Below are 19263 nucleotides of genomic sequence, written 5' to 3'. Positions count from 1 at the left end.
TCTACTGGTAGAAATGGGGATTTCAAGTCCTCCTAGAAATCCATGGGTAAACAGAAAATCAGTAAACAAAAAGACTGAGGGCCTATGGGCTGACCTTCTGAAATAGAGGCATATATATCTGTTTTGAGAACACATGGCATATTTACCAAGAACAGCTATGCACTGAGCCATAAATCATGTTGTAATAACTTTTTTCTCTTTTTTTATTTGCTTCCTCCCTCCCATGCCCCCTGACCACCCTCACATCCCATCCCCCCCGAAACACACACACACACACACACTCCACAGGGAGGGTGATATCTTCCAGGAAGGGTCAACAAAATCTGTCAAGTCATTTGGAGTAGGGACTATGCCCTCCCTCCTGCCTGTAGGTTAAGGGAGTATCCCTCCATGGGGAATGTACTCCCAAAGTCCTTTAACTTCAGTTTTATCCCTATTTTATTGTTTATTTAAAACATGTTGAAAGAGGTCTCTGCCAGTGATCTCTGTGAAGCCCACATATTATAATAAACATAAAGCCTAGTTTAAAAAGATGTTATCAAATGAATTTTTAAAACAAGTGTTTTGTTTTCTTCTTCCATTTTCTTTCCTGAACTGGACGATATCCCAGGATATATACAAGAGAAAACTTTTCAGTGAAAGGTATTTTTAAACAATCAATTGGAAGATAAATTATCAAAACTCAGCTGCTCTGAAAAAACATTAGTCTGTACTTATGTTACAAAAATTCAGCAAACAGTCAAAAGTCCTAAATGTGTTCAATTAATTTAAATAGTTTTTACATTGAGTGAACCATCTTAAAGGAAAGAATGGTGCTATCAAGAGTGATTCTTTCTTAATTCAAATAAGACTTAATTATGTGAGCCACGTATGGCTATCTGATGTGTTGCCTTTAGAGATCCGTGGAATGTGTATCTGTTCTATGTGAATAGCAATCTGTCAGGCTGAATGAGATGAGACTCTGACATCAATATATTGAGGCCACCCAGGTATACAACCCTCTTTTCATTAATCATGTGCCAGTGTTCTGTTGTTGCTTCTTTAAAACATGTTGCTTAGTGTTTAGAGTGGGAACTGTGTATGTTATTGTTTGTTTTGCTTTTGATGGTTCTTGAACTCAAATCTAGAACTCCTTCATGCATGCTATGAAAATGCTCTATAATACTCAAAGCCCAAACTCTTGATTTTTGTTTGAATATGGAAGGCTTCTGGTATTAACATCTAGTCATGTTTGTACATAAGAAATGATAGAGATATTCTTGAATGTCAGAATGAAAGTAAGATATATACATGAGATATTGATTACTGAGATATTATATGTGGTGTTATTGGATCTAGACATCTAGACATCACCATTCCTGACTTTAAGTTCTACTACAGAGCTATAGTTCTGAAAACAGCCTGGTATTGGCATAAAAATAGAGAGGTAGACCAATGGAATTGAATTGAAAATCCTGATATTAACCCACACACCTATGAACACCTGATTTTTGATGAAACAGCTAAAATTATACAATGGGGCGAGGACAGCATCTTCAAAAAATGGTGCTGGCACAATTGGATGAGGGTATGTAGAAGACTGCAGATAGACCCATGTCTGTCGCCATGCACAAAACTCAAGTCCAAATGGATCAAAGACCTCAACATCAATCCAGCCACTCTGACCCTCTTAGAAGAGAAAGTAGGAGGTACCCTTGAACAAATTGGTATAGGAGACCACTTCTTGAACATAACTCGAGGGGCACATACACTAAGAGAAACAATTAATAAAAGGGACCTCTTCAAACTTAGAAGCTTCTGTAAGGCAAAGGACACAGTAGACAAGACCAAACGGCAGCCCACAGACTGGGAAAAGATTTTCACCAATCCTATATTCTACAAAGGGCTGATCTCCAAAATATACAAATAACTCAAGAAACTAGCCAACAAAACACCAAACAACACTATTAAAAATGGGGTACAGAACTGAAGAAAGAATTCTCAATAGAGGAAATCAAAAAGGCTGAAAGACACTTAAGAAAATGCTCCACATCCTTAGCTATCAGGGAAATGCAAATCAAAACAACTTTGAGATACCATCTTACCCCTGCCAGAATGGCTAAAATTAGAAACACCAGTGATGACTTATGTTGGAGAGGATGTGGAGAAAGTGGAACACTCCTCCACTGCTGGTGGGAGTGCAAACTCATATAGCCATTTTGGAGATCAGTATGGCAGTTCCTCAGGAAAATGGGAATTAGTCTACCACAGGACCCGGCAATCCCCCTCTTAGGCATATACCCAAATAATCCACATCCATGCAACAAAGTCATCTGTTCAACTATGTTCATAGCAGCACTATATGTAATAGCAAGAACCTTGAAGCAACCTAGATGCCCCTCAATTGAAGAATGGTTAATGAAGATGTGGCACATCTACACAATGGAATACTACTCTGCAGAAAAAAATAATGGTATCTTGAAATTCGGAGGCAAGTAGATGGCACTTGAAGAAACCATCCTGAATGAGATAACCCAGTCACAAAAAGAGGAACACAGTATGTACTCACTCATATATGGATTTTAGACCTAGATCAAAGGATCACCAGCCTATAACGCACATCACCAGACGAACTAGGATACAAGGTGTATTATAAGAGATTCATATAAAGTGCCTCACAGAACTGGGAAGGGACAAGTCCCCCAGAGCTCAGGTGAAGTGGGGGGGTCAGCGAATGGAGAGAGAAGTAGGAGAAAATGAGGGGGAGGAAAGGAAAACATGTGCAACCAGGAAGATTGAGCCTGGTTAGGAATAGAAGATATGAAAGAGAGAGAGACAGAGACAGAGAGAGAGAGAACATAAAAGAGTGAGCCAATATTGGTTTGAAGATAAAACTGAACACAAAGAAAGGTCTAGAGAATTACAAGACTGCTGCCAACTAACAATTTGAGCTTCCGTGGAAAGGCTTTCATAAATGCCCTTCCCGGAGAGTGAGATCAACAACTAACTTCTCCATGGAGCCCTCAACTAATGCCTGTTGAAAACAGGATCAAACACCCATTCATAAACACTGAGTTGAACTAGAACCCAGATGCAGATGGAGAAGATAAGACCATGTGGCAGAAACACATACAGACAGCTTACCTGAACAAGGAAGAGCTAACGGCCACTAGACTGATAGCTGGGAAGCCAGCATGGGACTGACTCAGGCCCCCCTGAATATGGGTCTCAGCCAGAAGGACTGAGCAGTCTAAGGGACTTCAGACAGTGGAGCCAAGATATATCCCTGGTGCACAAAAGGATTTTGCGAACATATCCCCCATGGAGGGATAACTGCCTTAATCTAGAGAAAGGAGAGAAGCCCTAGTCCCTACTTCACATGACCTGTCAGATCTCCATGACCCCAACTGGATGGCATTCCCCTACACATGGAATTGGGGGTGGGGGGATGGGAAGGGAGGGTGGTTAGAGTGCATGTGAGAGGGCAAAGAGGGTAAAAAGGAGAGAAGGAGGGTAGGAGGGAGGGAGAAGGAACTGGGATCAACATGTAAAATAATAAATTAAATTAAAAAAAATGCTTTGACTCCAAAATTTAAGTTGAAGAACAAGTTACTGGGGAAAAGGATTTCTATTTTTGTTTCCACAGAAAATGAAAAGATGTGGATTCCTTCCGGACTAATGTGGTTTGATCAAGCCAGACCCCCTGAAACAGAGTCGCAAGTTATCCTACATTCAAAACAGCTGGACAAAGCAGCCTTACAGACTGCAGCCAGGATTTCTGAATCTTCTTCGAATCCCCCCAAGACAGCGCCCCTTACCAGCAGGAAGTAGTTTGGAAAGAACAACGCCCAAATTCCCAAATATTGTGTATAAATGTTTGTTTTCATTTAATTGGACCTTGTTATATAAAATAAATTAAAAAAAAAAGAATGCTAACTTCAGATTTTAGGAAAATTTTATTAACACAGAAGTCCCAAATTAAAAGCCTCTGGGGAGAAGTTTAACATTGTCAGGCCCTTGGACCAAGCAAATGAAGCAAGTCACATTTGTATGGAATGTCATGTGCACTGGAATCACAGGTAGACCCCGCCATGCTCACAGTCCTGTCTGTGCTAGCTCCACTTATGGGGAAAGTTGATTTCATCACAAAGTCACCTCCTAATGCCAAGGAAACAGATTGAAAATGAGCTTTGGTTTTATGTTTTTAAACTGATTTAACACATCTATCATTGTGTTGTAATAGACTCTGAGTCCCCTTCTTCTCTAGTCTCCTCCTCCCAAAGCTGCAAAAAAAAGTCTCATTCTTAGTCCTCCTCCAACACCCACTGACAACCCAGATGCCAGGGCTCTTCCTAAAGTTTGGATTCTGCCCCAAACCCAGCATTTAGTTCTCCAGCTTTACACAGAGGTACCTCCCTTACCATCTGTGTTGGAACAATAAGCCCTGAATAGACCGTCATTGTTTCAGTTGTCCCTTGCCAACAAGATGTCACTTACTGAATCTGGGTACCTCCATCCCATCCTCACTTTCAACCACCAAATCATCTAGTCACTGGCACATCTTTACCCCTAAAGGGTACCTACCCAGCCTTATTTACAGAAGGATCCCTGCAAAATAATATTAACTCCACTCTTTCAAAATAACTAAGAGTACACAAATCCCTGTACTTATTCTCTTAATTAGGGTAACGATATTATGTTGAATTACTTTTACTATCCAAGTCCTACACCATGGGCTATGGAGAAAGTTGTTGAAATAACCTGCTTTGGATTCTCTAGTCTCCCAGTATATTTACTAAGGAAACTGGGTCTATAGAGGAGATGCTAGGAATGAATTTTTCTTCTTTACAAATGTTGCTGAACAAGCACTCTTGAGTGTGTAGAGCACAACCAAGCTCATTATGGAGGGGAATGAAAACAACACACAGGTCATGATGAAACTAATGAGTAACAAAATCACTTCCCTTTCATTACCATTGGCTGTAAAATAGGAAATCAGGTTATGTCATCTCTGAGGCCTGCTCGAGCTCGTAGTCTTTAATCTGTGTAAAGTAGCTATGTATAACAGGACATTTAATGTTAAACTCACAAAATCTCCCTGACTACAGATCATAATTTTTATAGATCTTTTTTAGCATAAATAGAGGACTTTTAAAGCAAAATTAAAAGTACACAATGAATTGAGGAGTCACATTTAAACTTAATAATCTAGGGAGCAGCTATGTAGACTCCATCCAAAGAGTATTGAACAAACTCAGACTTATAACTATTTCTTATTCATCAGCTTGTCTCCAGAGCCAAGGGTGAGGGGAAGGTTTTGAATGCAGTATTGTATGGAAACGTGTTGTTTCTTATCACTCTGGAAATGTCATTGAACAAGGAATTTAAAGGATTGTACTCATTGTTTTGCAATCTACAGCCATGAATGAGGAAACACCTGTCAGAAAGGAAGACATGACACTCCATTCCTCTAGTTACAACTGAATGACCCCAATTTCCATTCACTGATGTTTTGAAGATATGATTCTCTTTTGCAAAAGGTCTTAATAGTTGTGAATGGCTTCTTTTCAATATAAATACCTCATATGTTTTTCTATCAGATTAGTTAATTATGGAATAATGTATATCAATTACATGCATAATTAGCCATGTTATGGCTGAAACATCAGTTGGAAACATTGTTAAATGTTGATCTGTGAAGCAAAAACAGAAATCATTTTTTTTTTTAATTTAAACGCAGACCCATGTTTACTGAGCCAGCAAGAGCTAAGAATTCTGCAGAGAAATCATCATACCACTTCCCCAAAGAGACTCCTCAGTACAGTGCTCCACTCTCACTGACTGTTTGCTGTTTGTGGAACAATTTTTAGACACAGTAGGCTGTCACTCTCTCAAAAGATCAGCAGTTGTGCTAGATCTCAGGGCTTGACAGATGAAGGCCTGAGAGCCACAAAGGCCCCTACCTGCTCTTCCTCAGCTTATTAACCAAGAATGATCATTGTGTCTTTAACTTCTGTAGACAAAAGAGAAGCAAGAAAAGAAAAGATATTTCAAGCCAGAGAAAAATGCTAGGAAGTTGCCATTCTAGCATCTAATAAACACGCTCCAGACCATAGTCAGACATGAAGTTGCCATTCCAGCATCTAATAAACATGTTCAGGACCATACATAATCAGACTCATCAGCTCGCATATTGCTTAGGGCTACTCTCCTGCTGACATGTCAAAGGGCTGTAGCAGAAAGCAGAGCATACAAGCCATATTTGCTAACTGGCCCTTCTATAGAAAGCATGTCAACCCTGGCCCTAGAATACCCAAGAAATTTTCTTTTGCCAGATTGGTAGAGCATCAGTATTCTAGCACATATCTACCTAGATAAGTAGGTAGGTAGGTAGATAGATAGATAGATAGATAGATAGATAGATAGATAGATAGATAGATAGATGATAGATAGATTCAAAACAAAACCCTTATTTTTAACAATTGAAAATCTCAACAAAACCCATTGCCTTTTCTTTCTAAAACTTCTCACATTTGTTATTAGGCTCAGCAACTTGGTCAACACCAATATCTACTCTCTGCTTTGGTCCTTTCCCTGCAAGAAGTCTACCACCCTGAACATGATAAAGTAGTTCTCTTCTTGTTCCTTTATAGAAGTTCCAACCAGATTTCTTCATAGAGCTTGTCTGGCAATAAGTGTTTACTCTTCTTCATATAAGTGACCACTTAGAGCATAAATACAATGTAGTTTGAGTCCTTGTATATTTTTACTGCCTTATCACATTCCCTTAGGAATATTTCCTATAGTTGGTACTAAATTATCTCCAGATACATGATGATGCACACTAGATACTGAACAAGTGATGAACAAAAAAAAAAAAAATGAGTAATTCAGTAAGTTAGATGGCAAAGGCAAGGAAATGATTTTTGGAGACTATTTCATTTGAAAAATAAAGCCAAACATATAGAATATGGACCCCATACCAGATGCTATACCAGATGCCTCCATTGGCTACCAAAACATGTCAAAAAATGACTAAAAGAGCATAAATTTGTTTACCTGTCTATAGACCATTAAGTCTAAGATTAAGTTTCTTTTTTGACCAAGTAATTGTCACAGTTCCCTAGAGTTTCTAAGAGATGTTTCATCCATTGCCTCTTCTAGTTCCTGACTGAAGTTGCTGACTTCCTTGCTGTAGCTGTGTCACTCCAACCTCAATTTATGTCTCACCTGCTCTCTCTCTCTCTCTCTTTCTCTCTCTCTCTCTCTTTCTCTGTGTGTGTGTTCCATTCCTCTCTTCACTGGATTTGGACTTTTTTTCATGTAATTTCAAAACTCTTAATTGTATATGGATTTGTATTATGTATTATGTATATGTATTTGTATATGTATTATGAATTTGGTCACATTTCCAAATTCCAGGAATAAGAACATGAATATGTAGGGGCAACCTATCTTCAAACCCTCTGCACTTAACCTTAGAGTCCTAGTGCCTGCAAGGTCTCTCTTGTTACTTCTCAGGCATGAAAAAATCTGGTAAGAACATGAAGAGACTAGCAAGTGAAAGCTCAGTCTATCCAGGTTTAAGTATCCCCTTAATGAGTACACCATTCTCCTGAGCATGGTCACTTTTTAAATTGCTCAGTCTGCAAGCTGAATATATGAGAATCCAAAATACCCCACAGTCTCCCCTCTACTTGCTTATAGATCCACTTGATACACGAAATAGAGGCTGGGTCTCAGGTCACCAGGAAATCCCCAGTTACCCTTAGGGTTAATCAGACACCATCAGACACATTCTCTGAAATTAACTTCTTGTTTCTTTTAAGGCAGTGTTCCTTTAAGGTTTACAGAAAGCTGAATGTCTTCCAGAAGAAGAACAGAGCCCTGGGGTATGTAAGACATGGTGATGGGGTTAATCTGTTTTCACTTCACTCTGGCAATCATGTGTGTGTGTGGTTTGCGTGTGTGTCTGTGTTTGTCTTGTGTGTGTGTGTGTGTGTGTGTGTGTGTGTGTGTGTGTGTGTGTGGTGTGTGTGTGTGGTTGTGTGTGTGATGTGTTTGTGTGTGGGGGGGTGTATGTGTGTGTATGTATCATTTGTGTGTGTATGTGTGTGTGGTGTGTGTATGTGGTTGTATTGGGATACAAAGAACACTGGAGCATCTCTCTTGGTGACAATAAATCTGACTAATAAGAAGGTGTCAGGGTCACTTCTGTCAGACCTGCTGATGTCATGAGTGGACACAAGCTGTGTGTCTGTCTCCCCACCCCCCTAAGGATGGCCTGGCCTTAAATTCAAACAAATTTTGTGCCTTGTGAAAAATTCCCCTCGTCTTGGCATGAGAAAAAGAATGTGTTTTCCAAAGTAAACAATTTGCCCCTTTCTGTAGCTGAATCAAGCCAAGTCAGATGAAAACAAAACAAAACAAAACAAAAAACACAGGCAAGGAAATGGAGGGGTCAAAAGCCAACCACTGAGAAATTTATGTCAGGATTTATTCAAATCCCCTCCCCTTCACTGCAAACAAATATTACACTTTAATATCACAGAGGCAAAAGTCAAACCTTTGGCAGGATGAAAAAGCAGGGTCCATACAAGAGTCAAAGCCTGTCCTTCACCTTGATGAAGAATGAGAAAGCTTTGTGCTAATTTTTTACCTGCTCCAGGGACTTGGGCTCTGACTGACACTTGTGAATAGGAAACTAACAGTGACTGAGTGGCTTTTGTTTACCTGATTGTTCCATGGAAATGACATTATATTAGTCCTCACAAGCACCCTTGAAGGGAAAGAAATTGCCCCCACTTTTTAACTGAAGAAACTGATGCTTGGAAAACCTCATATCTCACCAAACTTCACCTAGTTGATTCATAATGGCACAAGGAAAGTCCAGACAGGAACCTCATTTAAACCACATGTGTTCCTCTGCTACTGCCATCATTTATAAACATATGCTTCTAACATAATGACAGACTAAATCTTGCAAACAAGTTATTACAGCATTTGGGTAAGCCTGCAAGTGGCATGTTGTTCTTACTGAGGACAACCAGGATATGACATTGTCTCCTTCCATTATGCACAGCCAGCAGGCTGATTGTCAAATGCCAACCACTGTGATCTACTTAGCAAGGTCGACTGCTTGATCGCTGTGAATAATTGGATGCCATTAATAATGGTCAGCTCCAGGATACAGGAAATTGGTCAAGCATGGTAATTGTATTTTGAATTCCAGCAGATTATTTCCTAGGGAGGAGAAAAGAGAATGTATGAGTTACAGTTTTTCTAAGTACAACAGAGATAATTGCTTCTCTAGAGGTGAAGGGGAAGAACGAAGGACTCTTTTATCTAATGAAAAACACAGAGGTCAAGGTTTTGCAAGTCATGGCCAAAGCAAGAAAGCCTGATCCTCCATACATATTATCAGTAGTTGTTTCCCTACTCCCTCATTCAGATGGGACAGAGCTTTATAAGCCAATGAGTCTGTGTCCAAATTTTGAAATACCAATAAATCAAATCAATGTCATCTGAAAATGTCCAGCATTCTTTTGCTTTATAAAATATATTAGACATTTACTATATACTAAGGGCTGTAAATACTAAATGATTCTATGAAGAAATGTTACTTTTTAAAAACACCTTAAAAATAAAAACCCTTTAATAATCTTCCAGAGATGAGAAATTAAAGAGATTATTCAAAGATACATTTATAATCCTGCAAAAAGGGGGGATTAAAACTGATTTTAAAGGGCCAAGAGAAATGATTCAGTGATTAAGAGTCCTGCCTACTTTTCCAGAAGACTTTAGTTCAATTATTAACACCCATAATTATCAACATCCATAATTCCAGGCCCAAATGGTCCAACACTCTCTTCTGGTATCCTCAGGCATCAGCCATACACACATGGCATATAGTCACACAGGAAAAGCAGCCATATACATACATTTAAATTTTAATTTAATAATAAAATTACATTAAAATTTTAAAATAAAATTAATTTTTTGTCAATTTTTAAAAATTTTTCTCTAGTTAGCAAAGTTTATTTCCTTCTTTCATTCAAAATTTTATGTTTTACTTTGTTTCTTTTTTTGATAATTTTTTTAAATTTAAATTTGAAAAAAGCTTGGTTTACATGTCAGTTCGAATTCCCACACCCTTCCATCCTTCCTTGTTCCATCCACCAACCCTTTCACATCCCCTTTCTGCTACCCAGGGAGGGTGAGGCCTTCCATGGGAAGTCTTCAAAGTCTGTCATATCTTTTGGAGCAGGCCCCAGGTACTCCCCCATGTGTCTAGGCTGAGAGAGTATCCCTCTATGTGGAATGGGCTCCCAAAGTCCATTCATATACTAGGGATAAATACCAGAGTTCCCATAGATGACTGCCTAGTCCTCCTAACTAACACCAATATTCAGGGAGTCTGGCCAGTCCTATGCTGGTTTCCCAGCTATGAGACTGGAGTCCATGAGTTACCCCTAGCTCAGGTCAGCAGTTTCTGTGAGTTTCTCCAGCCTGGTCTTGACTCCTTTGCTTATCACATCTCCTTCTCTGCAAGTGGATTTCAGGAGTTCAGCTCAGTGTTTAGCTGTGTGTGTCTGCTTCTGCTTCCATCAGCTACTAGATGAGGGCTCTAGGATGGCATATAAGGTAGTCATCAATCTCATTATTGGGGAAGGACATTTAAGGTAGCCTCTCCACTACTGCTTAGATTGTTTAAAGTGATTTTAGAGGAAAAAATGGGATTTGGGTAACAAATAAAGTATGTGTGCATGCATGTGCATCTGTATGAGTGTGTGTTTGAGCCCAGCTTGGTCTACAAATGGCAATCCTGGACAATGATGGGCAGTCAGGATTGTTACACGGAGAAGCCGTGTCTCAAAAAAAATAAAAAAAAAAAAAAAAAAAAAAACCAGAGAGACATTCTTCTTTCTTCTGGAGCCACATTCCACATGCCTTAGGTTACCCTAAATTCCATATTCTGTTGTGGAAATGTTTTAAGGAAGTTTTTGTAGTAGCTGAACAGGGAAAATCAAGACTTTCCACATTGATGGAAACATCAAATAGGTGAGTTATTGAAATATGGGGAAATCTCAGTTTTCTATTGGTGGAAGCTAGTGGTCTGTTGGTACATTCCAAAAGATGTTCCTAATGATAACAGAGATATCAAGTCACATACAAAGTTGAGTAAGAAATGCCTGTTAAGAAGCCCAAAGTACGTTGTAATTAGACTCTAACCCAGCAACATTCCAACCTCTCCAAAATCTTGGAAGTTTTTATCAGTTGATCAATCAGCCTTTGAAAAGGTCGGTGTAACTGTGATTATTTCCAGGAAATTTCATTCACAACAATAAAAGATTTTAGTCTTCATATAAATAGCCAGCAATCAAAAATATCTAAATACTGTCAACTGACAAGTGTACCACTAAAATGTGCATTGGCTTCTGGGATGAAATACTATTCAGCCACGGAAAGGGAATGAAATACAGACATGTACTACAAAAATGCTTGAGACTTGAAAGATTATGCCAAATGAAAACAGTCTTGTCACAAAAGGCACCATGGTAGATGGTTCTATTCCTGTGATGTTCAGAATCAGTAAATATATGGAGAAAGATGACTGATCAAGACTTATTAGTGCCGAAGAAAAAATAGATAGGAGAACATAAAAATGGTTATTAATGTGCTTCTTTTAAAGAAAATCTATTATAATAAAGCAATTATAATATAATTAGGTTATGGTAGTTGTTTCACATGTCCCTATGAATATGCTTAAGCATATACTTTCAGTGAGGGACTTGTATAGTACATGAATTATGCTTCAAAACCATTAGGCTATTTAAATAAATCAAACACAAGAAAAGACAGCATTGGGTGTCATTTACTTCCTGTATGACAAAGTCATATCTTCAGAATGCAGATACATGGGAGTATTAAAGGCCCTGAATGACTCAGTAGTTAGGCAAGTTCCTTAGGGCTTCTGCTTTGAAGAGTTCCCTAGGTCCAATGATTTACAAATGTATGAACTCTCTGCAACCTGTCAGTTTGGTATTGCTGTCTTTTTTCCTTGGTGACTGACACTTTTGCATTTTTACAGATACACTCTGTCAGCTAAAACACAGAAGATGCTGTGACCTACAGGGAGTGGTAATACAAGCATTGCAATTGCCTGCTTTCATAGACAAACACCAAACAACTACTAAAGGATTCCAAAATGTGACCAAGGTCTAAATGGATCTCTGAAGAGTATTATATGTAAGCATGCATTGCTTCAGGACATGAGAAAAATCACATAAGTAGGTGATGATTTCTCTGTAAATTGAAGACCCTGAACCCTAATTCCTTAGTCCTCAAAATATGCTTCACATGCTAAGCAGTAGACATAAACAAGTACAGAAAGTCAGTTCTCTGCCTTTACCTCTTAAAATCAATGCCTTTTCTCAGTAGGGAAGACCTATCATCTTTTTTTATTATTAAAAGTATTTATATTCATTCTCCAAAATTCCTACATACATGTATATTTGATCACATATATCTTCCATTACCTCTCTTCACCTCCCCACCTCCCCGGTCTTTTTTTTATTATTATTACTAACCTTATGTCTAACTACATTGACCATGTACACATGGGTAAGGGGTATCCACTGGGGCATGAGCAACTTCCTTCAACCCTCAGCAGTCATCAGCTGCTGATAAATTCTTAGCTAAGAGTGGGGTCCTTGGGAGTCCAAGACCCATTCATCCTGAAATTTTCACTGGCTTAATCTTGTGCAGTAACAACCAAACAATCATATCACATTCAGAAGACATTTCACAGCACCCCTCCCTCTATCCTCCAGAGTTGGGTATGACTGTTTTCTTAAAAAGCTTCCCTGATCCATATAGGTCTGGTGACAGTAAACAGGGAGGAAAAGGATCGCATCTCGACCTCAGTATTCACAAAGTTCTTGAGAAACTCATGAAAACCAGAGGTCACAGGAGATGCCCCTACACCATTGTCTTCCTCACCCACATACTGGTGACAGTGACCATCACCCTCCCAGGGGAGCTCATTAGGAGCATGGCTTGAGTCTAAGTAGGAAGAAGGAACGGGGACCAGTATCTGTGCACATGTGTGCATGTGATACAGATGTGGGGTGTAAATGTGAGGTGTGTATGTGTGATTTGGATATCGCATGTGTGATGTTTGTGTGACTATATATATATATATGGGATGATCTGTGTGTATATGTGCAAATCAGGTGGATGTGTGTGTATGTGCATGTGAATGCCTGAGCAGGGAATATTTGAACTGTTTCCATTTTTAACTGTTTCCATGAACAAAGAAGATATGAGTTTCCCTATGGGTAAAAGGAAGTGTGCAACAGATTAACAAGTAAAAGGTATATACTTTTTCTTACTCATGCATTCCAAGCCCAAAATGAAAAAATCAAGAATTGCTTTGTCCTTATGCTATTTCTCTTATCTGTAATCAATTTGTAGTTTCCAGGCTCCCATTTCTCCCATTGTTGGGGATTCCAGTTGGGTTATTTTTATTTCTTTTTCCCTTCATAAAGTAAGCATGTATCTACATAAAAGCACTGGCAAACCCTTGAGAGCCAGTAAATTCAAAGTGACCTTCTTACTATCTTTTCAACCATTACAAACCTACCTGAGTGGGAGAAATAAGAAAGGTGGAAGAGGAAGGCAAGAATGTACAGCACCTCATGTATTCATTTCTCCAGAAAGCTGTGGATATTAAGTAATTACCCAACTCAGTGCATCCCTGCAGGGTGAAGAAGGGTAACCCAACTGTGTCCTACTTTAAGAAACACTGAGTCAAAAATAAATTATGAAATGAATCATGGGGTGTATTTAGAGAAGGGTTCACAGAAGGTTGTATTTTTAAGAGAGCGTTTCCCTAGTACATGTAAAACACGACTTCATTTATAAAACTTGAGTCATTCTTCGACAGGATGCCATTATTAAGAGTTCCAAGTCTATAAAAGCAGGTGTACTGGGGGCTTAATTGTTAAATCTATAATAAGATTCCTTTAAATAGCATAACACTTCTGCAACCCAGCTCCTAGTACTAAAATATGAATTGGTCTGGCAGCAATTGATTAAATGTAAATGTCAGGGAAGCATGACTATTGTCTAAGCTAAACATGCCTGTGTTTGCTTTGCTGTTTCTGTAAGTAAATGGGAAAATTGAATATCTGAGAGGAAGAAAGGCAATTTTTCTGTCCATTAAGTGTTATAATTAAGTCCACATGCTTTTATCTCTAAAATCTCTATGTATAATGCTAACACACAAATATAAATTACTCAAGCTAATGGAGAAGGCAGAGAAACACAGGACTTAAGAAAGGATAATTCAAAATTATTTCATCTTTCCTTTTTATTACATTTTTGTTTTAAATCTTTGCCTCCAAATTTTGAGTGAGCCAAGAGATGTCAGTGAAAATCTAATGTTCCTGTTTTGTGAGCCCAAGCTGTGTAATTTTACGCAGAATGTCTAGAAGTCCATATGGGAGAATCTACATGAGGAATAGGTCTCTCACAGTGCTATTATCTCAGTGCCCTCTGATGTTAGCTGATCAAGGAAAAACAAAATAAGTTTCTAGGAGAAGACTACTATGCTTTTCAAATAAATAATTGCATTGCAAAATAGAAACCCCCAGTTATTTGCACCTTCAGAATTCCTTTGCCTAGACTGCAACTGGTTTTTGTTGTTGTTGTCAGTTGTTTTGTTTTGTTTTTTAAAGCACTAAAGTTTGCTTTCTGCTTTGGGGAACAATACATATAGCAATAGACCAGTGATCTCTAGTCTAACTAACCCCCAACTACTGTGTAGCCCCCTGGGAGATAAACTTAAGATGGCTTATAAACTTCTACTCCATCTGCCAGAACAACCTACAGGAGATGTGCACTAGAAAAGTGTCACAATGGATCATTAGAAACCTGCACAACCTGAACTGCTAGTTATGATGCTGAGAGTTTGACCAAAAACCAAACAGTGTGACCAACTTCAAACCAAACATATGAATGGTATTCCAGTTCATTGCAAGGCAAACAGAAGTCTCAGCTTCAATAGGATTCTAAACCTGACTAAAGATTCTACCTTATTAATGTACACCTTTGCTTACTATCAAATCCAACAAGGCCAAGTAAAAGGAAATAGCATTCTTGATAAAATAGGAGGATGGGACTAAATTACAAGAGGGAGTAAACTTGCTTCTAACAGTCTGTTTAAAAATTCCATTAAATAATGCATGTTTGTTCTGAATCTTGAATGGAGCTACATGAGTTCCACATGAATTGAGATGATTAAAAACAATGCTCTCAGACAATGAGCATTAAAGTGAGTTATGCTTGTGGAAAACAGATAAGGGAGCTTTTGGCAAAACCAAAACACTGGGTCTGAATATACATATTAGATATTCCAGGGGAGGGAGGCTATGGTTGGATGGAGATTCTAAAGAACAAAACCGTGCTAAGAATAGGGACAGCCATGCATGTAATTTTTGTCAAGACAAATTGGCTGATTAGAGCTGCTAGATATTGTGATAATACAAAAGGGGGAACTGGTGAGAAAATTCACTAAGCTCAGATGAATAATAAAACTGAAAATGAGCAGAGATTATACTATCACTTCAAAAACTGGAGCTAAGAATAGTGCCTTTGTGTCTGTAGCACTCTTGTCTTAACAGCATTTCATGAAATCAGTGAATCATAACTTTTATAGTTGGAAGTGGCCAAAAATGATGATCCAGTCCAAACACATATTTAAGACTTCTGTCTCCTGAAAAGAAAATACTGCTCACAGTAAACCAATGTGAACATTTCAGAAATGGCACTTCCTGCTGAGTGGACCATTCCTGGTTTATATGGAGTGACAATGTAGCTGTCACATTACAGGACAGGACATTACTCTGTGACAACAGTGACCCTGGATCAAACATATGTACTGAGCTATCAGTCATATAAATATAGTTTATGCACTTACTACAAGAAAAATACTCGATAACCACAATAAAAAAAAAAACTATGTCACAGTTAAATGCATTTATTATACTTTCGTTATTATTTTAAAGGGTGAAACCCAATTTTTGGCCTGACATCTCTGCTTCCTTCCTTGAAAAGTAAGCAATAAGTCTTAGATGTGTGGTTTGACCACCATGGACACCATGGACTTCATCATGCCTTCCCTGATATTATGGGTGGTTTCCTCTCAGACTATGGACCAGAATAAGCCTGCTTTTGCTCTTAAAATTTATTTTCTTGGGTATTATATCATAAACTGAGAAAAGTAACCCATACAAGGAAGTGATCAACATGTCAATTACCTTGGTATGATCATTTACCCACTGTATGCATGTATATACATACATGTGTTCAATAAGTACATATAATAACTGTCATCTCAAAATTTTAAATGTATCTCAATATAATAAATAAAAAGGTGGTCATATGTTGGGAGACATCTGCTGGTTGGTAGAGTGCTAAGTCTGCCATAGATTAGCAACTTTCTCTCTAAGCTTAACGATATGGAAACTCCCTCTCTCCCAGCAAAGCTTCCTGCCCTCTGCCTAACCTTATGTGAAGGATGTCCCTGGGCCTAGACAACTGAGCTTATCTGAAAGCTGTCTCTAAACAAGATGCCTGGCTTATCTTTAGTTTGAACACTAACACAGATGCCTGCTAGAAGGCTCACTTGCTTCACATACTGAGAGCCTTATAATCAGAGGTGCCTCTTAATGAAAATTAGGCCATGGCCCTGCCACTGTCCCCAGCCTTTCTGTTCCCCTTTCTTCCTGGAATAAAGGAGAGTTGTAACACTATCCATCTCCCTGGAGAGCTGTCTCCACCAACTCTCAAACCTTGGGACCCTGCTCACTCTTTTCACCTCCCTCCCCATTTGCAAGGATCCTAACGGAAAAGTTCATTTGGAGCAAACCACACTCATAGCAAGGCTTCCCCTGGAGTGACAGTTGAGCAACTCTCTAGGAAACTCGGGTGATGTCTAGGTCATGAGAGATGAATGCCTCCATGAGGAAGGGGCTTTCTCATTAATGCCAACAGAAAGAGCCAAGACTTGCAGGTGACTAAGCTGGAGGTCGGTATCAAGAGACACAGAAGGGATTGACTTTGACACAAAAGAAAGCAGATTTTCCACTGAGAGGAGGGCCCTTACAGATACTCTCTGACCTAGAAAAAGTTTGGTTTTACTCCACTTCCTAAGAAACTGTTGGCAGGGTTACAGGAAAACTATTGGGGATTCTTCCTTGAGCTACTCTGTGACCTTGATCTAGCATGTCCCTTACAATGGGAAATTCCCTGGTCCAGGTGTTCTCTAGTGAGACCCACATGCCACAGTGATGCCCGCCAATGTGCTCTCATATCTGAGGCAGGAAGTACTTTGTACTGCTACAATTCTCATGAAGTCTTGCTTAATCTCTACTCAAAGCTGAGTGGATATAAACAGGTATAGTACACACCTGCAATCTCCGGATCTGGGAGGCTGAGGCAGAAGGATCACAAACTCTAGGCCAGCTTCAGCTATGAACATAATGACACCTTGGCAAGGGGAGTATCAGTTGCTTCATACCCTCAAATAGTATTGCCGCAGCCTGATATTTACAAATGAAATCTGGCCTTGAACAAGAATTATCCCAACAGGCAGAAAAAAAAATCAATTTTACTTCATCTTAAAGAAACTGCTTGACATGTGGAGAATATTCACCTGGACTGAGAAGCTGCAATCAGAGCCACCCTGCTGCCATCCATTACATGTGGCATGTAGGAATTACAGCAGGCAGCGGTTACCCTGTCAGGGGTCTCTGCTAAGTTCAGACTCTGGCGCAGGTTGTTCTGATAGCCAGGGCACAGTGATTATCCAGTCCACTCTCAAAACACGTTAAGCCCCCTGATTGTACAAACCTTACTAGTTCCTTGGGGATCCTTTAACTTCACGAATGAAGCTTACAACCAGAATATGTCTTGACAATTTGGTATGTTTAGGTCTCAGGGAGGTCTCCAACTGCAAATTCTTAAGTTCCAGCTAGAGGTTGATGCTGGTGGATGGAATTGAGGTGGGCTGTGACTTGGATTGATGAAAAAGGGTATCTTTATATTTACTGTCAACAAAAAAAATTTAGAATAGTATTTGTAAATAAGCCAAAAAATAAAAATCACGTAGTTAAATAAGTAGTAGTTTCTATGTATAAATGTAGCCTATTGCATGTATGTTTTCTGGAAAATCTGCTTAGTCACAAAAGATATGCTAAATTTCTGTCAGTTGCTAGTAACATGCATGCTTGCTTTGTCACCAACAGGAATTGGGTATTTTCATATCATATTTTAATTGATCTAGATTCCTTACCACATGGTCACAATACTTTAATGGGATAGGACTAATACAGCTCATATAGATCTTATATATGTTACTAAAATATTCATACTATCATTTTACAAGTTCATAGTTTGTTCTTTGTTACCATTTTCAATATAGTTTTGATACAATGTTATACGTGGCTAACATATATAACTGACTTCATTTGTAACTCTATTTATTATACTTTAGACACTTGCTGCCAAAGTAAGAATTGTACACAGGGGGGACACATGGTACCAGAAGGGGAATAAAACCAAAAAAGAAAAATGTAATAGGATAAGGAGGCTATGAAGCTCAGAGACACATCTCAAGACTGATGGAGTTTGAAGGAGGGTGTTGTCACAGCTTGGTATTTGATGCTACAGGATAAAGGACAGCATATGGAGTTTTATGAAGAAGGTCCTCATCAAATAGCAATTGGCAGAGGCTTTACTGCTTAAGGAGACTGGGGATGCCTGCTACAAACTATCACCATGTGCGCAAGCAACTCACTTCCTGAAAGGTATAGAAATGTCAGAGCAAAGGGTCATTGGATCATCTATGACTAGGCCCAAGTAGACCTGGCCTCCACTGTCTCTGACTTTTTTTTTTACTGGTTATTTTTTATGTTAAATTAATCTTATCTTTTATGACTCACACCCCAAATCTGCTATCCTTTACAGCATTCCCTTCTGAAGTTGATTTAAAAAATATTTACATCCCCATTCCTCGATTTTGACCTTCATATTTCCCGTCATGTGTCTCCAGTTATTTCATTCATATGTGCTTGGAGCCATCAACCTCTTGGTGAACACATGCCACTTTAAAATCTTCAGATGTCCTCAAATCACACCAGATGTGCTCCAACAGGTGCAATTAGAGCATGGAGACAGAAGAGTTGGCAGGGAGAGGCAGCACAGCCCTCTCGAGTTATC

This window comes from Phodopus roborovskii, unplaced genomic scaffold (genome assembly GCF_943737965.1).
Source record: "Phodopus roborovskii unplaced genomic scaffold, PHOROB, whole genome shotgun sequence".
Taxonomy (NCBI): domain Eukaryota; kingdom Metazoa; phylum Chordata; class Mammalia; order Rodentia; family Cricetidae; genus Phodopus; species Phodopus roborovskii.
The sequence above is the reverse complement of the archived record's forward strand: the minus strand, read 5'-3'. Positions refer to the sequence as shown.